This window comes from Oncorhynchus mykiss, chromosome 9 (assembly GCF_013265735.2).
Source record: "Oncorhynchus mykiss isolate Arlee chromosome 9, USDA_OmykA_1.1, whole genome shotgun sequence".
NCBI classification, from domain to species: Eukaryota; Metazoa; Chordata; class Actinopteri; order Salmoniformes; family Salmonidae; genus Oncorhynchus; species Oncorhynchus mykiss.
Genome location: NC_048573.1, coordinates 36,535,509 through 36,540,508, shown reverse-complemented (window position 1 = coordinate 36,540,508; position 5,000 = coordinate 36,535,509). Strand labels below are relative to the sequence as shown.

General features: G+C 41.9%; 6 non-coding genes across 6 annotated transcripts in view; 3 read left to right on the top strand and 3 right to left on the bottom strand.

The window, feature by feature from the left end:
• Positions 1-958: 958 nt before the first annotated feature.
• On the bottom strand, positions 959-1,030 carry trnap-agg. The gene has a single exon. It is a non-coding gene; the product is annotated as a tRNA-Pro (tRNA).
• An 809-nt stretch (positions 1,031-1,839) lies between these two features.
• On the top strand, positions 1,840-1,911 carry trnag-ucc. Its single transcript has one exon. It is a non-coding gene; the product is annotated as a tRNA-Gly (tRNA).
• Positions 1,912-3,242: 1,331 nt separating this feature from the next.
• Positions 3,243-3,314, top strand: trnag-ucc. The gene has a single exon. It is a non-coding gene; the product is annotated as a tRNA-Gly (tRNA).
• Positions 3,315-3,592: 278 nt separating this feature from the next.
• On the bottom strand, positions 3,593-3,664 carry trnap-agg. The gene has a single exon. It is a non-coding gene; the product is annotated as a tRNA-Pro (tRNA).
• A 981-nt stretch (positions 3,665-4,645) lies between these two features.
• trnag-ucc lies at positions 4,646-4,717 on the top strand. Its single transcript has one exon. It is a non-coding gene; the product is annotated as a tRNA-Gly (tRNA).
• A 278-nt stretch (positions 4,718-4,995) lies between these two features.
• Positions 4,996-5,000, bottom strand: part of trnap-agg — a 72-nt gene continuing 67 nt past the window's right edge. Inside the window, exon 1 of the tRNA in view lies at positions 4,996-5,000. This exon is cut by the window's right edge and continues 67 nt beyond it. This is a non-coding gene — a tRNA (tRNA-Pro).

Below are 5,000 nucleotides of genomic sequence, written 5' to 3'. Positions count from 1 at the left end.
GAAAATACCCATTCAAATAGATCCGTTTTCAACTAGAGAGATTAAGACTCGGCGTATCCGTCTCAATCCTCCACAACTGCTTATGTTACCCCTCCATATCTGCAGTGAAAGATGGTGGACCTAGATCGGTTTTTGTCAAACCATGAGACAATACCTATAATCGGTCTTCTCACAAAAACATCTCTAGCTTCCGAACCGTTTGACCTACAAATTCATATGACCACTCTCTGGAATGAGGAGACCCTCACGAACATGGTGGTATTCTCAATTTTTCTCTACATCCCCCACAAGTGTCAGGAGACTCGTCTGAAGTCACAACCGTCTATGTTGCCAAGTTCTGTTTGTAGAATCCAAAATCTTGGGCTACAAACTAATGTGACCCCACTTGTCGCAATGTTCTCCGTTTTGCCCTACGTTCCCAACAAGTGTCACGGGACTAATCTGAAGGTAACCTGTAGTGATTAAAATGATAGATTTTTCAACCAGGGACCTCTCGCAACCTAAGCCATAATCATACACCTAAACCGTGAAAGTGAATTATCACTTTCCACCAAAATGACGGTCAAATTATGAGTCGATGTCTCAATGTTGCTACTGAGCTGCACATAGCATTGGTGGTATAGTGGTGAGCATAGCTGCCTTCCAAGCAGTTGACCCGGGCTCGATTCCCGGCCAATGCAGAGCCTGAGGAATTCATTTGTTTTAGGGGCTGGATGTCATTTCAAGTGTATTACATTTGAATCATTATCCTTGTACTTGGAAGTCAGAATTGCTCCTACATTCTGCAGGTTATCTAAAATAATAAATGTTGTGCGACGTTGAACCAACAAGTGCATATCAAAATAGATTTGCAGTCCTATCGCCAAAACCATTCAGCCACCTTGTCCTGCGCCCAAGAGGTGATAGTCGGCATTCCGACAAGATCTGCCTGTCTGAGATTGTTCAAGGATCTGCAAAAGGGCTCATCCGGGATTTGAACCCGGGACCTCTCGCACCCTAAGCAAGAATCATACCCCTAGACCAACGAGCCTTATGCAAAAAGTTATTTTTTTGCTTTCTGCAGCAATGACAGTGAAGATATCGATTGACGTGTCCATGGTGCTTGGAACGATTGAACATCATGTGAGTGTTTTGTGCTTTACTTGTGAGCATAACAGTCTTCCAAAATCTTGACCATGCTTCAGTTCAAATCTTCTGTAGTTCATCTGCTGTGTCTTTCACATTCTGTCTTGTTCAGTCGCGACAGCAAAATGATGACGAGTTTTTACAAATTAATAAAGTGCAAAATGAGATCAATTCATTTTTTTAAAAACAAATGAAAAAATAAGACTTCCAAAAGAATGGAACTCATTTATTTTGAGTCAAATGAGACCATGAGACAATACCTATAATCGGTCTTCTCACAAAAACATCTCTAGCTTCCGAACCGTTTGACCTACAAATTCATATGACCACTCTCTGGAATGAGGAGACCCTCACGAACATGGTGGTATTCTCAATTTTTCTCTACATCCCCCACAAGTGTCAGGAGACTCGTCTGAAGTCACAACCGTCTATGTTGCCAAGTTCTGTTTGTAGAATCCAAAATCTTGGGCTACAAACTAATGTGACCCCACTTGTCGCAATGTTCTCCGTTTTGCCCTACGTTCCCAACAAGTGTCACGGGACTAATCTGAAGGTAACCTGTAGTGATTAAAATGATAGATTTTTCAACCAGGGACCTCTCGCAACCTAAGCCATAATCATACACCTAAACCGTGAAAGTGAATTATCACTTTCCACCAAAATGACGGTCAAATTATGAGTCGATGTCTCAATGTTGCTAGTGAGCTGCACATAGCATTGGTGGTATAGTGGTGAGCATAGCTGCCTTCCAAGCAGTTGACCCGGGCTCGATTCCCGGCCAATGCAGAGCCTGAGGAATTCATTTGTTTTAGGGGCTGGATGTCATTTCAAGTGTATTACATTTGAATCATTATCCTTGTACTTGGAAGTCAGAATTGCTCCTACATTCTGCAGGTTATCTAAAATAATAAATGTTGTGCGACGTTGAACCAACAAGTGCTTATCAAAATAGATTTGCAGTCCTATCGCCAAAACCATTCAGCCACCTTGTCCTGCGCCCAAGAGGTGATAGTCGGCATTCCGACAAGATCTGCCTGTCTGAGATTGTTCAAGGATCTGCAAAAGGGCTCATCCGGGATTTGAACCTGGGACCTCTCGCACCCTAAGCAAGAATCATACCCCTAGACCAACGAGCCTTATGCAAAAAGTTATTTTTTTGCTTTCTGCAGCAATGACAGTGAAGATATCGATTGACGTGTCCATGGTGCTTGGAACGATTGAACATCATGTGAGTGTTTTGTGCTTTACTTGTGAGCATAACAGTCTTCCAAAATCTTGACCATGCTTCAGTTCAAATCTTCTGTAGTTCATCTGCTGTGTCTTTCACATTCTGTCTTGTTCAGTCGCGACAGCAAAATGATGACGAGTTTTTACAAATTAATAAAGTGCAAAATGAGATCAATTCATTTTTTTAAAAACAAATGAAAAAATAAGACTTCCAAAAGAATGGAACTCATTTATTTTGAGTCAAATGACGCAAAGGTACGTGAATCAAAGTCAATTAATTTTGAAAATACCCATTCAAATAGATCCGTTTTCAACTAGAGAGATTAAGACTCGGCGTATCCGTCTCAATCCTCCACAACTGCTTATGTTACCCCTCCATATCTGCAGTGAAAGATGGTGGACCTAGATCGTTTTTTGTCAAACCATGAGACAATACCTATAATCGGTCTTCTCACAAAAACATCTCTAGCTTCCGAACCGTTTGACCTACAAATTCATATGACCACGATCTGGAATGAGGAGACCCTCACGAACATGGTGGTATTCTCAATTTTTCTCTACATCCCCCACAAGTGTCAGGAGACTCGTCTGAAGTCACAACCGTCTATGTTGCCAAGTTCTGTTTGTAGAATCCAAAATCTTGGGCTACAAACTAATGTGACCCCACTTGTCGCAATGTTCTCCGTTTTGCCCTACGTTCCCAACAAGTGTCACGGGACTAATCTGAAGGTAACCTGTAGTGATTAAAATGATAGATTTTTCAACCAGGGACCTCTCGCAACCTAAGCCATAATCATACACCTAAACCGTGAAAGTGAATTATCACTTTCCACCAAAATGACGGTCAAATTATGAGTCGATGTCTCAATGTTGCTACTGAGCTGCACATAGCATTGGTGGTATAGTGGTGAGCATAGCTGCCTTCCAAGCAGTTGACCCGGGTTCGATTCCCGGCCAATGCAGAGCCTGAGGAATTCATTTGTTTTAGGGGCTGGATGTCATTTCAAGTGTATTACATTTGAATCATTATCCTTGTACTTGGAAGTCAGAATTGCTCCTACATTCTGCAGGTTATCTAAAATAATAAATGTTGTGCGACGTTGAACCAACAAGTGCTTATCAAAATAGATTTGCAGTCCTATCGCCAAAACCATTCAGCCACCTTGTCCTGCGCCCAAGAGGTGATAGTCGGCGTTCCGACAAGATCTGCCTGTCTGAGATTGTTCAAGGATCTGCAAAAGGGCTCATCCGGGATTTGAACCCGGGACCTCTCGCACCCTAAGCGAGAATCATACCCCTAGACCAACGAGCCTTATGCAAAAAGTTATTTTTTTGCTTTCTGCAGCAATGACAGTGAAGATATCGATTGACGTGTCCATGGTGCTTGGAACGATTGAACATCATGTGAGTGTTTTGTGCTTTACTTGTGAGCATAACAGTCTTCCAAAATCTTGACCATGCTTCAGTTCAAATCTTCTGTAGTTCATCTGCTGTGTCTTTCACATTCTGTCTTGTTCAGTCGCGACAGCAAAATGATGACGAGTTTTTACAAATTAATAAAGTGCAAAATGAGATCAATTCATTTTTTTAAAAACAAATGAAAAAATAAGACTTCCAAAAGAATGGAACTCATTTATTTTGAGTCAAATGACGCAAAGGTACGTGAATCAAAGTCAATTAATTTTGAAAATACCCATTCAAATAGATCCGTTTTCAACTAGAGAGATTAAGACTCGGCGTATCCGTCTCAATCCTCCACAACTGCTTATGTTACCCCTCCATATCTGCAGTGAAAGATGGTGGACCTAGATCGTTTTTTGTCAAACCATGAGACAATACCTATAATCGGTCTTCTCACAAAAACATCTCTAGCTTCCGAACCGTTTGACCTACAAATTCATATGACCACGATCTGGAATGAGGAGACCCTCACGAACATGGTGGTATTCTCAATTTTTCTCTACATCCCCCACAAGTGTCAGGAGACTCGTCTGAAGTCACAACCGTCTATGTTGCCAAGTTCTGTTTGTAGAATCCAAAATCTTGGGCTACAAACTAATGTGACCCCACTTGTCGCAATGTTCTCCGTTTTGCCCTACGTTCCCAACAAGTGTCACGGGACTAATCTGAAGGTAACCTGTAGTGATTAAAATGATAGATTTTTCAACCAGGGACCTCTCGCAACCTAAGCCATAATCATACACCTAAACCGTGAAAGTGAATTATCACTTTCCACCAAAATGACGGTCAAATTATGAGTCGATGTCTCAATGTTGCTACTGAGCTGCACATAGCATTGGTGGTATAGTGGTGAGCATAGCTGCCTTCCAAGCAGTTGACCCGGGTTCGATTCCCGGCCAATGCAGAGCCTGAGGAATTCATTTGTTTTAGGGGCTGGATGTCATTTCAAGTGTATTACATTTGAATCATTATCCTTGTACTTGGAAGTCAGAATTGCTCCTACATTCTGCAGGTTATCTAAAATAATAAATGTTGTGCGACGTTGAACCAACAAGTGCTTATCAAAATAGATTTGCAGTCCTATCGCCAAAACCATTCAGCCACCTTGTCCTGCGCCCAAGAGGTGATAGTCGGCGTTCCGACAAGATCTGCCTGTCTGAGATTGTTCAAGGATCTGCAAAAGGGCT